Source organism: Lissotriton vulgaris, unplaced genomic scaffold (genome assembly GCF_964263255.1).
Source record: "Lissotriton vulgaris unplaced genomic scaffold, aLisVul1.2 SCAFFOLD_701, whole genome shotgun sequence".
Classification (NCBI taxonomy): domain Eukaryota; kingdom Metazoa; phylum Chordata; class Amphibia; order Caudata; family Salamandridae; genus Lissotriton; species Lissotriton vulgaris.
The window spans coordinates 576,043-592,971 of record NW_028248859.1 but is presented as its reverse complement, the minus strand read 5'-3'; the positions used below and the strand labels follow the sequence as shown (position 1 = coordinate 592,971).

Genomic DNA, 16,929 nt, shown 5'->3' with positions numbered 1-16,929 from the left:
TCCATCATTCATTCATGCATCCACCCATCCATCCATCCACCCATACATCCACCAATTCTGCATCCATCCTGCATCCATCATTCATTCATGCATCCACCCATCCATCCACCCACCCATCCATCCATCATCCACCCATCCATCCTGCATCCATCCTGCATCCATCATTCATTCATGCATCCACCCATCCATCCATCCACCCATCCATCCTGCATCCATCATTCATTCATGCACCCATCCATCCATCCACCCTGCATCCATCATTCATTCATGCATCCACCCATCCATCCACCCACCCATCCATCCATCATCCACCCATCCATCCTGCATCCATCATTCATTCATGCATCCACCCATCCATCCATCCACCCATCCATCCTGCATCCATCATTCATTCATGCACCCATCCATCCATCCACCCTGCATCCATCATTCATTCATGCATCCACCCATCCATCCACCCACCCATCCATCCATCATCCACCCATCCATCCTGCATCCATCCTGCATCCATCATTCATTCATGCATCCACCCATCCATCCATCCATCCACCCATCCATCCATCCACCCATCCATCCTGCATCCATCATTCATTCATGCACCCATCCATCCATCCACCCTGCATCCATCCTGCATCCATCATTCATTCATGCATCCACCCATCCATCCATCCATCCACCCATCCATCCTGCATCCATCATTCATTCATGCATCCACCCACTCATCCATCCTGCATTCATCCTGCATCCATCATTCATTCATGCATGAGGGCAAACCGATATGTTGTGGGTATTAAATTGCTTAATAAACGACAATATTGGAATTAGAATTAGTAGAGGGGATCTTATGTTATCATTACACCTGTCAAATGACTGCATTGTTACTTCATTCAGTGTGTTTAAGAGTTTAGTGAAAAACGTTTTCTGCACAGGAAAATGTATGTTTATTTAGGTTTTCATACTTTTACAGACTGTCTTCCTCTGTTCTAAGTGAAGTCTTTTGTCATCTGCCTGGGGCTTCTTATCTCTGTGTTCTGGCCAGTGCGGGCGGGTTTTCTACACAGTAATATAAGGCCAGCTTTACGTTAGATGCCAAGCCCCCCAAATAATTGAGAATAACACAATAAAAATGTTCATGCATGTAGATTGTTTTTTTTAAAGTAAGAATGCCGCAAATAAGTTAGGGACACTGCCTTAGAGGCTACTAGAGCACTGTCCCTACCAGCCAGGAGGCCAGTCCATCACAGGACCAGTGCCCAAGCTGAGTCATGCACATTGAAGAAAGTAGGGCAGACCATAGCGACAGTTCAAGCACCCCACAGCCAGTCAGCATGGCGGTAAGCAAAGCAAGCCACATTGATCCCCAGCAACTCCTGCATACCACCCAACACTTCTGCGCATCCTTGCTTCAGAATGCTGCACACCCCACCATAGAGCCTCCATAAGTACGAGCACACCTGGGTACTTATAATGAATCTGGGTCAGAGCTTATAGAGGTACCAGCAGCAAACGTCACTACTAAGTGGGCCTAATCAGTAGATTCTCTAACCTCGGTGCAAACGGTTTGAGATGTGACCCGTATACATCCCACTTTGACAGGATGGCAGAAAAATACAAGCGAGTAAGAAGCAGGTGATGGAGTGAAGAAAAGAGAATGGTTTGGAGATAAAATACGAGGAAAGGCAGAGAGAAAGAAGACAGGAGCAGCAAAGAAAAGGGATAAGGAGAATTATGCACCAAGTGTTTAATTCCCCTCACTTACTTACTTGATGTTTGGGGAGTTCGGCTTCAGAGGCAGTCCAGGCTCCTCGTGCAGGCCCGGTTCAGCGAAAGGGTAGGGCTGTAAAGGAGGGGTCAGGGACCTCTGGGCAGGCACGGGTCGGAGAGTAATTTCCAGGAGAGGCTGGTGGGGCTGGGTCAGCTTTTCAGTGGCTGGCTGGCGAGCAGATATATAGCAAGTCAAGAAGTCCCCCAGGTGGCGTCCCTCAGTCTGATTGACACCAAAAGAATCATTGTCACAGGTCACAGTGGGGGCTGGCAGCGTTGCGAGGTGCGAGGTGTGAATCACGGGCTCACAGTAGCCACAGGGCCATCAGAGTAGCCGTTTTCGCACCATGCTACACTGATGGCCCTTTCACTCTCGCTTTGCAGGCCCATTAGAAACAGCAGGGAAGGGGAGGAGGTCGGGCGCCCTGCAGAGGCCTCCTGAATATTCACGGTGCACCACTCGTGCGGCGAAAATAAAAGTGTACTTTTAAAGTATGGCAACTTTACAGTCCCCGGTACGCTCTATCAAAATTAAGAAGTAGGGGAACGGACTAACACAATTTTAAGAAGTAGGGGCACGCCGTGCCCTTCCGTCCCCGCCCACTTCTAACGCTGCCCTGGGGGCTCCCACATGCAGCAGGGCCCCTTCTGCGAAATTCAGGAATGGCTCCGGGCCTGCTTCGGCCTCGAAGCCCGGGAGCCAATCCCAGCGCAGCTCAAAGGCAGGCGCGGCCAATGACGTGGCCGGTACCCCGGTTGCCAAGCAATGCTCACTCGCACTCTCCCTGGGCCTGGTGCAGACCTCCCTTCACTCGCGGCAATGATCAGGATACAGCGCTCCTTTCCTCCTCAGCGATGGGGCCGCGGCGGCAATGTCAGCTGAGACGTCTCCTCAACCTGCGGCAGCTGGGCTGCGGTGGTGTTTCTGGCCAGACCGCGCTCCGATCTCAGCCCCGAGGGGGGCACCGCATGAGCGCGCTAGCACCTCTCCTCCTCACAGGTACCTGGGCGGTGGTGATCTTGGGCATGCAGTGCTTTTTCAGGCACAGCGCTTGGGTGATACAGCACCCATAGTCCACCGCGGGAGGCTCCAGCACATTGTTCAATATTCAAAGTACAACCAGGTCATGGGCACAAGGTAGCGCCCCAGCACCATGCTTGTAGGAAAGGGCCAGTTCTTGGAAGACAGCGCTTAGTTGGCACAGCGCTAGCAGAAGGCGTCAGATTCTTTCAGTGTAGCGCTTAATAAGGACAGCGTTAGCAGCAGGGGCAAGCTGTGGAAGTGGAGCGCTTGGATGACACAGGCTTTACCTTGGGGGGTTGCGAGCGCTTCCCAGACTTGTCGCTGGCAACAGATGACCGGTGGTAGTTGTAGAAGTTAGTTGCAGTTGGCGAATGTTGACAGTCTCGGGCAGTTGGTACCCCTAGTTCCCCTCACACAGGGCAAGGTCAGCCGACTGGCAGGTTCACTCAGCTATTTTGTGGAAGCAGGCCTCAAGGCAGCCAGCCTCAGTAGTGCAGTCTCCCCCTATAGCTCAGCAGCCTATACTCCGGCGGAATATCCCCAGGTCCAAAAGTGCCCCAACTAACTGTCAGGTTTTCCCTCCCTTGCCTTTATACCCCTAGGTCAGGTGACCCTGCAAAAAGGCGGCAAGTTCTGGCATCAATCTGGTGGGTTTGAAAATTTCAGAAAGCTCTGGGGACTCTGTGGAGGCTTCTCTAGTAGTGACAAGAGGCAGGACGCTCAGGGTTACAGTGTCACAATGTCCCAGCCTGTCCCCAACTACTAGCACGCAGATAGAATAGTGGCCACTCCGCAGTAGCAGGGGCCGATGGCAGCCATAGTGTTAGGAGAGAGCACCTGCACCCTAGCACTGTTCAGCATCGGTAAGGCGCCCAGAGTCCTAGGTCAAACAAAAATGGTGGCAAAAATGGAGGCAGAAAGGGAAAAAATGCTGGGTAAGACCTCCCTATGGCTTACAGGTCTAACACATCCATACAACAAAACAACAGTACTTTGCTTTTGGACCACATAGTCACTGATGTACAGCCTTCGCCCATCATACATTGCATAGTTTTATACACACAATTAAACACTAATAGTTGTACAGAAATCTTCGTCCAATTTGGTATGGCATCATCCCAGCACTGCAGCACATCTCTGCTAGTGTCCCTTGTCCCCAATCCCCATTAAGGATTGTCTGTGACTATAGTACTTAGCCAATTAACAAATGGTTCCCAGATGTCCCTGGGGTGAGCTCCTGTTGGCATTTGCTCCCAGTATCCCTCCAGCTGAGTCTTACAGTGAGTCACGCTTAAGAGCCAGCCTCCCACCATCAGTGGGGAGGTCGTCAGAGCCACCTGGCGCTTGACCATGAGCAGGAGCAGGGCCGCTAGCTTCCGCATTTTCGGCGGGACCGCAGTGACAATACCCAGCAGCGCCACTAGTGGCCTGCAGGGCAGCTCCTGTCCAGTTATGCTATTAATGTGTTTTAGGGTTTGTATCCAAAAGTCAGCTTTAGGGCAGCACTGAAATGCTATGTGTAAAAATGTCACCCATGCGGCTCCACCTCTCCAGCACCGATCGTCCGGCTGTGACCCCATGCAGTGTAGATGCCTATGCATGTACTTAAAGTGGATCAGTCTAAGGCGGTAATTGGGAGACAGCCTTTCCAACTTCCACAGACCAGTATCCACTGATCCTCTGTGATCTCCACCTCATGTCCACCTCCCATGCCGCGCGGGCTCCCGGAATAATAATCGGGCATTTGCTCTGCGTAATGGTATAGAGTTGAGGGATTAATTTGCGACCACACTCCATTACAAATACATTTTCAAGCACTGGCAATGCAGGGGGGGGAATGGGGCGGCTCAGGAATGTATCTAATTTGCTTCTGCAAGAGGCTCGCAGTTGGTAATACAGCAACATGTCTGCCATTGATGGATCCCCTGGGCCGCACATCTGTTTCATTGTTAGGAAAGTGTCTCTCGAGAAGAGGTCTTTGCCCACCCGCAACCCATGTTTCTGTGCTCGCTTCTGTGCTTTGTGTACCTTAAGTGGGGGTATTATGGGGTTATTGGCCAGTGTCATAGAGGGCGCATTTAGCAGCTCCAATTTTGTCTGTTTACAAATACCGGCCCATGCCCATTGCACTATTTCTACAGTGTCGACTTCATTTTGCGGTCTCTAACACAACTGGTAGACTGCAGTAGCAAGATAAAGGGGTGCCGCCCTACTTAATTCGATGACCACGTGAGGCTGGAAGGCGTAGGGTTTGTCCAGTGATGTAAGAACTGTACCTGCACGCTGTATGCGTAGAGGGCAAAGTCAGGAACCGTCAGTCCACCCTGTGCCTGCGGTAAGTGTCTCCCAGCATACCCGAGGTTGCCGCACTGCCCACACCAAATTCACCATGAGGGACCTCAGAATTTTAAAAGAGTGCGCAGTGAGAGCGATGGGGATGTTTAAAAATAGGTACAATAGCTTGGGAAGGTTGATCATCTTATCTACCGCAATTCCTTCCAGTGACTCACTCTTTGCCCAATCCAGTCCACCACCCTCTCGTAGTTTTCCATTAGAAGCTCTTACATGTCATTACTTATCCATATCCCCAAGTAGCGCCAAGGTCCCATCACCCACTCAATGAGGTATTCAGATTCACAGGGCTGCTTCCTGGGTGTGAGGGGGACAATGACTGATTTATTCCAGTTTATCCATATTCCGGACAGTTCTCTGCCTCGGACCAGTTCCCTCATCATGGGTGCAAGGTTGTCTTTGGGGTCTACCATGTAAAGTGTTATGTTGTCCGCATATTGGGACATAGTGAGGCCTCTTGTTGTGAATCCTGTGCTTTGGTGCATGTGGTGCCGTCTGATTTGGGCTGATTTGGGCAGCGAGACGTTTGGTGGCAATGGCAAATAGTAGGGGTGACAGCGGGCATTCCTGTCTGGTGAATCTTGTGATAGCAATAGGTGCTGATATCAGGCCATTAACCTGCAGGCACGCCGTGGGTATAGCACACAGCAGTTTTATCTGTTGGATGAAAATGGGGCTGAAGCCCTTCGTTTGGAGGAGCGGGAACAGAAACCCCATTCTAGGGAATCAAACGCTTTAGTTGCGTCCAGGAATGCCACAATGGCTGATACATGTGGGGCAAGGTAGTGCATTAAAACAAACAGTGTCCTGAGATTATGGGAGGTTGATCTCCCTGGTATGAAGCCGGATTGGTCCGAGCGAATGATCAAAGGAAGTAGCGGCTAAAGGCGGACTGCCAGGAGTTTAGTGAAAATTGTTGCGTCTAGATTTAGCAAGGAAAGTGGCCGATACGAATCGCACCGTGACGGGTCCTTGTCAGGTTTCAAGATAGTTATGATGATGGTCTCCGGCATTGAGGCAAGCAATTCGCCAGACTCCATGGCCTCCTGATATACAGCCAAGAGCCACAGTGCAAGTAATTCTGAGTATTCCTTATAGAATTTAGCCATCAAGCCATCCGCCCCAGGGGCCTTATCCGCAGGTAAGCCGCCAATGACCTGCCGGATGTCCTCTACCGTGATCAGGCTTCTAGATACTCGCGGTGCACTCTACTTAGCCATATGACCTCAATTGAATCAAAGTAGTCCTGCAAAACAGACTCAGGGAGGCATGAGTTAGAGGTGTAGAGATGGGCATTAAAATCTCTCATGGTGTCTAAAATGTCCGACGAAGGGCACTCTAGTGTCCCGTCTGCAGCAGTCAGTTCAGTTATGAATGGGGACACTGTAGGTGCCCTCAGTAGGTTGGCAAGCATTTTGCCTGGTCTATCACCCTCCCTGTAAAGTCTTGCTGTTGCATGTTTATGTAAAAATGTAGTTTCCCGCTCCGCCTCCTTCTGGAAGGCTGTCAATTTAGTGCGTATGATGATTAGTGTCGAAGGGGATGGTTCTGCACAGTATTGTGTCTCTAATACCTGAAGTTCACTTTCTAGTCTGATCAAACTGCTCCAGATATTGCGGAGCACTCCTGCATGGCCAGCGATGCAGTGTCCACGTATCACTACCTTAAACGCCTCCCACAGCATGCTCTCAGTGGCCACCGATCCAGTGTTGTGAAGTATTCATGGATATATGCTCTAATGCTCTCGAAGGCAGTGTCTAGTAGTGCTCTAGGTGGCAGACGCCATGTAAACGCGTCTGTTAGAATCAAGAGGGATAGACTGAAAGCTGTATATGAAATTGAATCCTCTCAGTAATAGAAATTGCATCTCTATCAACTGCTTAAACGTGGGCATGATTGATTACGCTTTTTTAATTGATTATGAATTGCGTTTTTAGCTTGTATAACAGATTTTATTAGATTTTTAATGTTTCTGTATATGTATAGCATACTTTTATGATTTTAAATAATCGAATAAAGTGGTTTTTGACTTGACTTGACTTGACTTGACTATTGGTAGGGCTTTGGGACCCTGAGAGACAGAGCCACTGGGGCATAGTCAGACAATGTCCGCACATAATGTGTGACCCCAGAGACCCAAACATGTAAATCCCTTGCCAGTAGCCAAAAGTCCAATCAGGACCAAGCCTGGTGGTGATGGGTGATGCACGTTCCCATGCGGTCCGTGGGATGCAGCGCGTGCCACAAATCTATCATGTAGTGATCTAATATAAGGGTGTTCAATGTTGCTGCTGCCTGTGGGTGGTGTGTGCAGGCGGGCCCCTCTCTGTCCCCAGTCAATGACAGCACAATGTTGAAATCCCCGCCCCAAAGTATTGTAGCATCCCCCAGTGTCGGAATCTTGTGCCAGAGAAAATGTGGGATCGTCCACGGTTGGGCCATAGACATTTACCACAATGATCGGCTGGTGAAATAGGCTCCCTTTTAAAATAATATACCGACCTTCTGAGTCACATATCGCCTGTTGTGTTTGCCATGGCACCCCTCTGCATATTAGGATCGCAACCCCGCTGGAAAGGTTAGAGAAGCTGGCAGTGTGGACATCACTACATCTGTTTGTGGTTAGCTGGGCTAGTGCTGTCTCCCTAAGATGGGTCTCCTGCAGGAGACAGATATCCACGCTCTGTCTGACCAGGTAAGATTGCACTAACCTCACCTTATGATGGTCATTAAGACCCTTCACATTCCAAGTGAGGCAAGACAGTGTGGGCATTTAGAGGCATAGTGTATTGTCATGATGTAAACGTGTGTCCTCACTAATTAGACGAGTCCCTGACTACCCGCCAGGTGTTGCCATTCGCGGCATGTCAATCCCACATTGTATGAGGTGCGGCAGCGCACCATGTGTTGCTCTTTCCATTTTGTGACAGAGCGTTCCTAGGGTTAGCATGTACTGTAACAAAACATAACTATCAACACCCCTCCCATCCTGCCCCTCACCCACACCAACTCCCCAATCAGGTTGTGCTTCCTAAATGAAACAGCCCTCTATGAAATGTAAGCCCTCGAAACTCAGGGCAACGGGGAACCATCCCAGAGGGGCGTGGGCTCGCCTGCATACACCCCTGTAGCATAAGAACAGGGTGGCCGAACAGTTTTATTTAACACTGGCAGAAACAGTACCATGTAGGCCATGTCAACATTTGGACACACAGGCATAGGGCACAGAAAGGATGGCCTTCCTATTGTTGGTATACATTCAGACATATATTGGCCTACTCAATCTACCGGGTGGTTACACATCCTACAAGCTTTAATCATTGTCACTTAGCTGACTGCCAGAGGGAAATGAAGTCACCCTGTCTTTGCGCTGAGTCTTCTTTGCATTTTGCTTGGCATACTTCACGGCGGCGCTCGCCTCGGTGAAGATCAGGGGCTTGCCTCCGGTGTGCACCCAGAGTTTAGCAGGGTAAAGCATTGCATATTGCGTGCCTGACTGCAATAATATCTCCTAAGCAGGGATAAATTCTCTGCGTACTGCCTGTACTGCCTGAGTGAAGTCCGGATAAAAGACAATTCTATTGCCCTGGTGATGTTTTCTCCTTCCTCTTTGACTATTCATAAAACAGTGTATCTGTAGTTCAATAATCAGGCCAGGATCGGGTGTGGTGGAGTGCTCGGGGGGGCCTAGGGCCCAGAGTGCAGTGGGCGCGCTCCACTAGGAACATAGGGGAGAGTTCCGAGTCAAATAGTTCTTTCAGCAGCCCTTCTACAAATTGTTCCATGTTGTTAATGTTTGAGGACTCTGGCACTCCCGTTATGCATAGATTGTTCCTTCTAGAACTCACTTCAAGGTATTCATTGCAGGCTTTGATGACCTCCAAAACCTTGTCCATTTTCAATAGGCGTCCCTGTGTCTCCTCCTGTCTGTCCTCCGAGTCCGACACTCATGTTTCCAGCGTGTCGATTCTGCTTTCATGTTTGTCCACTCTCTGGGACACTTGGTCCATCCTCAGCGCCAAGGAATCTAGTTTTGAGTCAATTGCCCGCAGGCTTCCTCTGACCTCCCGCAGCATGGCTCTGATGTCGTCGCTTGGCTCCAGGTCCATCTGCGTTTCTGGCACTATAGTCACTAGTGTGGAGTCAGGGTCCTGAAGCCGTGTGGCGCTCTTCTCGAAGGAGATTTTAACTTGTCGGTTATCCGCTTTGCCCATTGTGGTTTTCCAGCTACGCTTCTTCACCCCCACGCGTAAAGACAGCGAGGCCAGCCCCACCGGGCCAGTCTCCAAAGGCGCAGGGGAGGACTCCAAGGCGGCGCGCGGCACAGGAGCCAATGCTGCTCACCCCAGTGCCTACTTCGGTCCGCGGCAGGTCTGTCGCTCTCCGTCGCAGAAGAGGTCAAGGGCCTGGTCCAAGTGGTGTGTCAGTACAGCGCTTTCCTACTCTGATCACTTATATATGGGACCGCTAGCGACACAGCTCCCCCCGATTATCCCCTAGGGCACTCATCTAGTATGAAGTCTATGTCCAGAGTCTGTGTGGTTGATGAGGGCAGCCCCAACGTCACACAGCTCCAGCAATTCACCGCCTTGCGAGGTGCATACAACTTTAAACACTCTACGAGTCCTTCACACATGTCCGTGCTCGCTTTACCACGGTTGGGAGGGGCAAATTCAGATGCGGCCTAGGGCATAGGCATCTCCACTTTGACCCGAGTCAGCGGCCTTGCGTAGCTTCTGCTGCCCTGAGGTCGTCTGTGTGCTCTGTGATCATGTGCACGGTCTCCTCTGCGGTCAAGCGCTGCACAATGTCCTGTGCTGAGGTCCCCCTGTCCCCGGGCATCCTTTCAGGTTAGATGCTGTGTCCTAGGGCCCCGTATTTCTGAGTCGGATGTCTATGCCGCTTCATACAGTGCTACAGTGCCCTCGACAGGCCCAACAGAGGGAGCCGGAAAGATACAGCCTCCGTCCAGGCCCCGCCCTCACACCAGGCTGGAGCAGCACCTAAGCAAGCAACAAGCCGGCGGTTCTTCGTTCTAGAGCGTATTTGCCACAGCGGGCCCCCACTGCTCATATAGCCCCTTGCCGCTACCCGATCCGTTACTCACAGGTAATGCACTGTGGGAAGGCAGTTGCTCGGTACCTTGTCTTCCAGCTGGGCCGCTTTACTCTCTTCCTCTCCTTCAGCCAGCCGCACTTCACCCCGCAGCTCCTACTTTATCACCGCTTGCCTCCGGTTCTCAGTCGGCCAAGGGGGTCGCTTCCACCAGGGGTCTGCCCACAATTGTTGGGTCTAGGCACGCAATGCGTCTCGGCTGCCTCCGCAGCCCAGTCTGCTCCAGGTCGCAGCCTCGCCCTGCCGTTTTCACACCCAACGCCGCACCTTTCAGGGCAAAACTAAAGCAGAGTGCTCAGCTGCCTACGTAGTATATATTCTCAGGATATGTGTCCCTGGATCATCGCCCAGTGGTCGCATAAATGCCGGATAATGCGTTTGGCCGGCAGAGCCTCTCAGCTAAGCGGCCATCTTGCTGCTCGGCTTGCCCACGCCCCTGAGAACTGTCTTCTTTTAAGTAAATGATCAATGATAGGTAGGCCTAGGTTTTGTATTCGCAACACTGTCTGTTTCCGTGCTTGTGAAGTCCAGAACTGATTATAAACACATCCACAGAATAGCAAATGCCATAGACTCCAATGTTAAGGAATATTCTAGTTCATAGTTACTATAGTGACATTAAGGGGCAGATCACTGGCTAGGGAAGATCTAACGAGGTCTAATTTCTTTCCATACCCTTTTTGTATGTTTGGTGTTTGATAAAGTATTAATGTACTTTTCTATTCATAAACGGAAACCACTGATTGGACATTAAGCTATTTGGGAATATTGTTGCATTTTATTATGTTTTGAGTTCCCAATCATCATCACCTCTTGAGTAAGCCTTGGGTTGCTTAGTCTTGTTACCCATTGAGAGTCAAGTCCTAAAGGGGAGTACGTGGTAAAGCAATTTGGGGTCAAATTGTAACATAGGCTTAAGACAATAATGGTAAACTACTTTAACCGCCACAACTGTAGCAGAGCAATTTCTGAATGCCCTGGACCACAGCACCCAGGACTAACAAAAGGCTTTTGAGATTCTGCCAAGCAGGCATGTACTCTCTCTTGATTCAACTGTTAACCTTTGAATCCAACCAAGATGATGGAAAAGGAGTCACTGGCTGATATTGCTGAGACATTCCACCACTGAATCTTATTATTTTTTTCAAAAGCACTTTTCTGTTAACCTACCCAGGACACAGCTGTCAATATTAATATTACTTCTCTCTTTTCTCCACAGGAGCAGTGACCTGCGTTGGTGAGTTTTGCCTTCTTATCATATGGAGAATATGGCTGGGTGTCAGGCTCTTGATAATTATACTCAACAAGACTTATGAGGGAAGTCTGCCAACTTAATGTAGAAATTGGCCATTTGTGGTTAAAGGAACAAACCATAACTTGCTCTCAGACTAGGCAAACTATAATTTACATCTCATATGGAACTCCCTGTATTAACTCAGATAAGTGACAGCAGTGAACAGTAAAATATCATTAAATGACAACATATCCACACATCAAAATAATATCTCGGTTGGTATCAATGTCATCAGTAATCTCAATTAGTAGGTAATATGTAATTTTACCATTGAATTCATTAGTGTCATTTGAGATCTCATTTGTCCCATCATGGTCGAGGTCATGAGAATTGGGGTGTCAGTTATGGTTTGTAAGGACGGAGCTTGCTTTTGGTTTGTTCAGCTAATGATAACTGACCAATTCATGTATGTTTTTCCCCAGTTTGGTTTAGTAACCAAAACAACACTTGAACTGTGAGTATAAATGACATTTCTTGGGTGATTTATTAACCTAAGTTAATGTCCTTTGAGCATGCCAGTGAAAATAAAGGTATCCCTCCCATTAAAACATGCTCTTTGCATGACGTGTACTAGTAAATCAACATTCACACATTTATAACTATACTGCAGGAGACAAATACTACATTATAACAATGCTACAGTATAACTAGATTGGAAAACAGTTGCTTAATGCCTCAGAGATTACATTTTATAATAATTCCACAGAAGGACACAGCTGCAACATTACTCAAACATCCTAGTAATTGCGATTGTATCTCGAGGTACAGATTTAATCTCTGTGCCCTGGCTAAAGTCAAATTATATGTTAAGAGTGTTATATTATCTGCACATGTGTTATCATTGATAATATCATTAACCTTTTTTAAAAACTTCACATTTCCTTCATTGATGATGTCCAGACATCATAATTGATTTAGACCAAGTATATAAATTGTCCAACCCGTAATTACAGGAGTGTACATTAATAATGCACATAAGTCACAGAATCATGATGAAAAAATCTTGATTTATTTCCCTGCTTTTTTGTATATGTAAACATGAATTCAGCTTAGCCAATGCTCGAAAACCAGGTGTATCGTCTCTATTTAGGCTTTGTGTTGTAATTGAGTGGATCCCAGGCGATAGTATCAAAGATGAGTCATCAAATATTGTAGATATGTTTCCAATTAATTGATTCCAACCCTCAGTCTTCCTAATCAGAAGTGAATACATTATGGTCTATTATATTGCTCTTCAATGGATCCAAAGCAACAGCTACCATCTACCGGGTCAGAGTGACTACTCTTTGATACTGTCGTCTGGGATCCACTCAATTACAATGCAAGGTCTAACTAGAGATGATACACCTGGTTTTGAGCATTTACTTACAACCCTGATGAAGTCCATTTAGGAGGAAACACGTTGGCTGGCCTTAATTCATATTTACATCTACAAAAAGAATAGAAATAAGTCATGATTTTTCATCAAGATTCAGTGACTCCAGTGTATTACTAATGTACACTCCTGTAATTACGGGTTGGACAATATATATATTTGGTCTATATTCATTATGATGTCTGGGCATCATCAATGATGGAAATCTGTAGTTTCTAAACAAGATTAATGATATTATCAATGATAACACATGTGTAGATAGTAAACAGCCTTTGCAACGCGGTTGTTACATCCCGTTACCTTTATAACGCGGTTGTTACAATGACTGCGTTGTTACAACATGATGCCTTCACATCGCAAGCCATTAGCTCAACTTCCTCTAGATGGTCTCCAACCTAAGGAATAGTATATTTTACTATTCCAACACCTTCCCTACTGTGGTGGAGGAGGGAGTTGGAATAGTAAAATATACTATTCCTAAGGTTGGAGCACCATCTAGAGCAAGTCATTCTAAAGACTTGCGTTGTAATGATATCACGTTCTAACAACGTGGTCGTTGTAATGACTGCGGTGTAATGGAACACAATGTAAAAGCATGTGTTGTAGCATGCTATTTACGTGTAGGTAATAGACACTCCTGCCCTTTATGTGCTAAGTAGATTTGTGTAGTGATTTGTTGGTGGTAGAATCACAAACAAACTATTTAGTGAACTAATATGGATAAATACTAGTGCAACTGTCCTATAGCCCTACTTTCTTTCTTTCTCTTATCAAATGATGTATAGTTAAAAAGTAAAATCCTTTGTATGTACTGTGCATCAGAAAACAGCATGCATAAACCAAAACTGCAGATCAGCTGGGTATAATTTGTGATCTGATGTGCAATGGAATGTGCCCGTCCACATCGTGTGCAGCGCACCCAGTGAGAGGGCAGGGACATGACTCGGTGGGGGTTATTTCTGCGTGGACTTTTGGAGACCCCTAAGTTACTTCCTGAGCCAGGTGGCCAGCAGGATTAATTCACATGTGGAAGGGCACTTTGCAGAGGGTGGGGTACACTTACCTGATGTGGTCATTCACATATTCCTGTCAGATATGTGGGTGAGTATTGATTTAGCAGACTTGAAGTAATGGAGAGGGACACATAGGAAAAGCCAGTGGAGGGACCTCAGAGCCAACAGTGGCACTTCCTCAGCTTGCTGGAGTAATGAGGCAATGCAAATGATTTTGGTGCAGAAAAGCAATCACTTGGGGGATCCCCAAGGTACTGCTTCATGTCATTCCCTTAGAAGTCTTTATGGCAGGATCTTGGGATGGAACAACATTGCTATTGACCACCCGAGGGCAGTTGCAAGTGTGAACAACTGGACGCTGGCCTGGAAAGGCTTTGATTCTGCAAGTTAGTTCGAATTGGTCCAGAGATGGGGTGAACTGACTCAGAATGTGTAAGCACCTCATCAATTTTAAGTCTGATGCTCAGTAGCTAATCAGGTTGGTGAGCAGCTTATCTCCGAGCAACCTTGGACAACCTTAGATTGCATGTAAAAAAAACTGTAACCTTGCCTGCTTAAAAAAAACCTGCAGCAATGTTTCTCCAAGCACAAGCTGTTGTCTAATTTTGTGCTCTTCTATTCCTTTCTGTGGGGCCGGTGTAGAGTTTTTACTGGGACAATAGATGTGAATGTGGGTAATGGGATATTAGTACTACCCGGGAGTAATTAATACTTCATTACTCAAAAAGCAAATCTGGTCAGTGGTATATATGAATGCTAACGCATTACTACTCTGTTACCAGCACTTGACAAAAACCTATGGTGCAGCAATTGGCCTGGTTCAGGAGTTATCTAAGTGACCACACCTCCCGTGTCCAAATTGGAGCTTTCACCTCTAAGAGTCAACTTATAAATAAGGGTGTCCTGCAGGGATCTATCCTGAGTCTGACACTCTGTAATTTATATGTATCTCCCCTGGCCAAGATCATTACGAATCATGGCCTTGACACATTGTCTAATGCCGATGATACACAGATACTAATTACTCTTGGTCCAGATGTCGCCAGTACCAAATATAGGTTCAGACAATGCATGCTGGACATAAACAACTGGATGCCAACTAACAACCTACAGCTAAATGCCAATAAAGCAGAAGTTGTCCTTTTTGGCAATGCACAGACACTATAGACAACTGACTGGTGCCCCCCACTTTAGGTACCTGTCATATTGCAAAAGAAACAGCTCGAAATCTCGGGGTAATGTTAGTCAACTCACTCTCTATGCGTGATCATGTCAACTACACAACACGTACATGTTACAGGATAATGCATGCCCTCTGCAAAATGTTTTAATGGGTTCCTTTGTCTTCCCGTCTGCCTTTGATCCAAGGTCTGACTGTCAGTCTCCTGGATTATGGAAATGCTTTGTTGGCTTGCATTAACTCTGAACTCCTTCATAAGCTCCAGGTTCTGCAAAATACTGTAGCTAGACTAGTTTTAAATCGTCCTGCCCATTCTCCCTCTGCTCCAGGTCTGAGGTTGCTCCACTGGCTACCCATTAGGAAGAGAATAGACTTCAAAATCTGTTGTCTCGTTCTTAAAACCCTCAATGGAAAGGGCCCTCACTATCTGGCAACAAAACTAAAGAGCTATCAGCCCTCTAGGACACTTCACTCTGCAAATAAATCCTTACTAATAATTCCGAACTGTTAAGTACAGAAACAAATCTTTCTCGAACTTTGCCCCCACCCTCTGGAATTCATTGCCCATACACCTACAAACAGAGGTTGAGCACATAAAGTTCCTTAAGTCCCTAAAGACCTTACTATTTTAATTATGTTCGTCTCTAGCCATCTTCCTGTCTGTTCCTGAGTCCTGGCAATGCGCTGTGAGACTCTTGGGAGATATATGCGCATTACAAGAAACAGTACATAGACATAGACATAGACAATCAACTTTCTGGAAAAGGTAATTGTCCTTGTTGGTGCACAAATGGACTTTTGGTGGAAACATGGGCAGAATCTGCTAAGATTCATAGAACCTTATTTATGAGACGTGTAGCATCGCTGCGACAAAACAGCGATGCAATACTTCTCAGTGCGCCCTCCTTGCGACACCATTGATGCATCATAATTGCTGTTTGACGCATCATGTCACAGGGAATAATAGATACGTCAGTATTAATGACATATCTGTCGGCACAACATGACGCATCGCTGGAGTTGTGTCTGAAGCAGTGTAAAACTCTAGCAATACAGGGGAAGGGCTATGATTATAGCACTGCGTCACCCTAACGCCTGCTATGAGGCAGGACTAAGGATTTGACGCCCTGGCAACCTATAAGTGGCACACTGAAATCTTATAGATTTTAATGCACCACTTCTATGAGGCTTTGATGTGGGGGAATGCCCACCCTGCATACATTATACCTGATACAGATATAATGTAGTGCAGAGCTTTATGAAGTGACGTATCTGCCTAGATGTGTCACTTAGTAAATATGGAGCAACATGGTGCATTCTTTACTCCGCTACAGAGTCACAAAAAGTGATGCAAGGGTGGCGTAAATGTGACGCAAGGGCTCATGAATAAGCTCTATATAGTTTATGTGCTCTGGAATACCGTAGATGAGAGGTGGTGCTAGCCCCTCCTGGATCTATCTATTGTTTTCAATATGGTTGGCCACTCCATCGTGTTCCTGCAATTCTGAAACATAGGATTAGATGGGCCTGTTACCAACTGGTCTATCTCTTTCACGTCCAACTGGTCACAAGGTGTGGCCTTATATTCTTTCCAGTCCAGCACTTTGCCTACCAAATTCAGCACTCCCAAAGCTGCCCTTTTTCATCCCTTTCATTTTAAATCTACATGGCATCCTTACTGCAGCTACTCAAACTCCATGACTCCTGAGCAGTAATGTAAGCCTGTGACGCTCAGCAATTAGTTATGATGGTAAAAAGGCACCTAACTTGCTAAGAATATAAGCCGTTCCATAGTCGACATCCAAGCCTGGA

General features: G+C 47.2%; 1 long non-coding RNA gene across 1 annotated transcript in view; it reads left to right on the top strand.

The window, feature by feature from the left end:
* LOC147663785 (uncharacterized) overlaps nt 1–16,929 on the top strand; it is a 106,141-nt gene that overhangs the window by 11,868 nt on the left and 77,344 nt on the right. Inside the window, exon 2 of the long non-coding RNA XR_015305231.1 lies at nt 11,475–11,492. This is a non-coding gene — a long non-coding RNA (uncharacterized LOC147663785). The remainder of the gene's footprint in view (nt 1–11,474; nt 11,493–16,929) is intronic.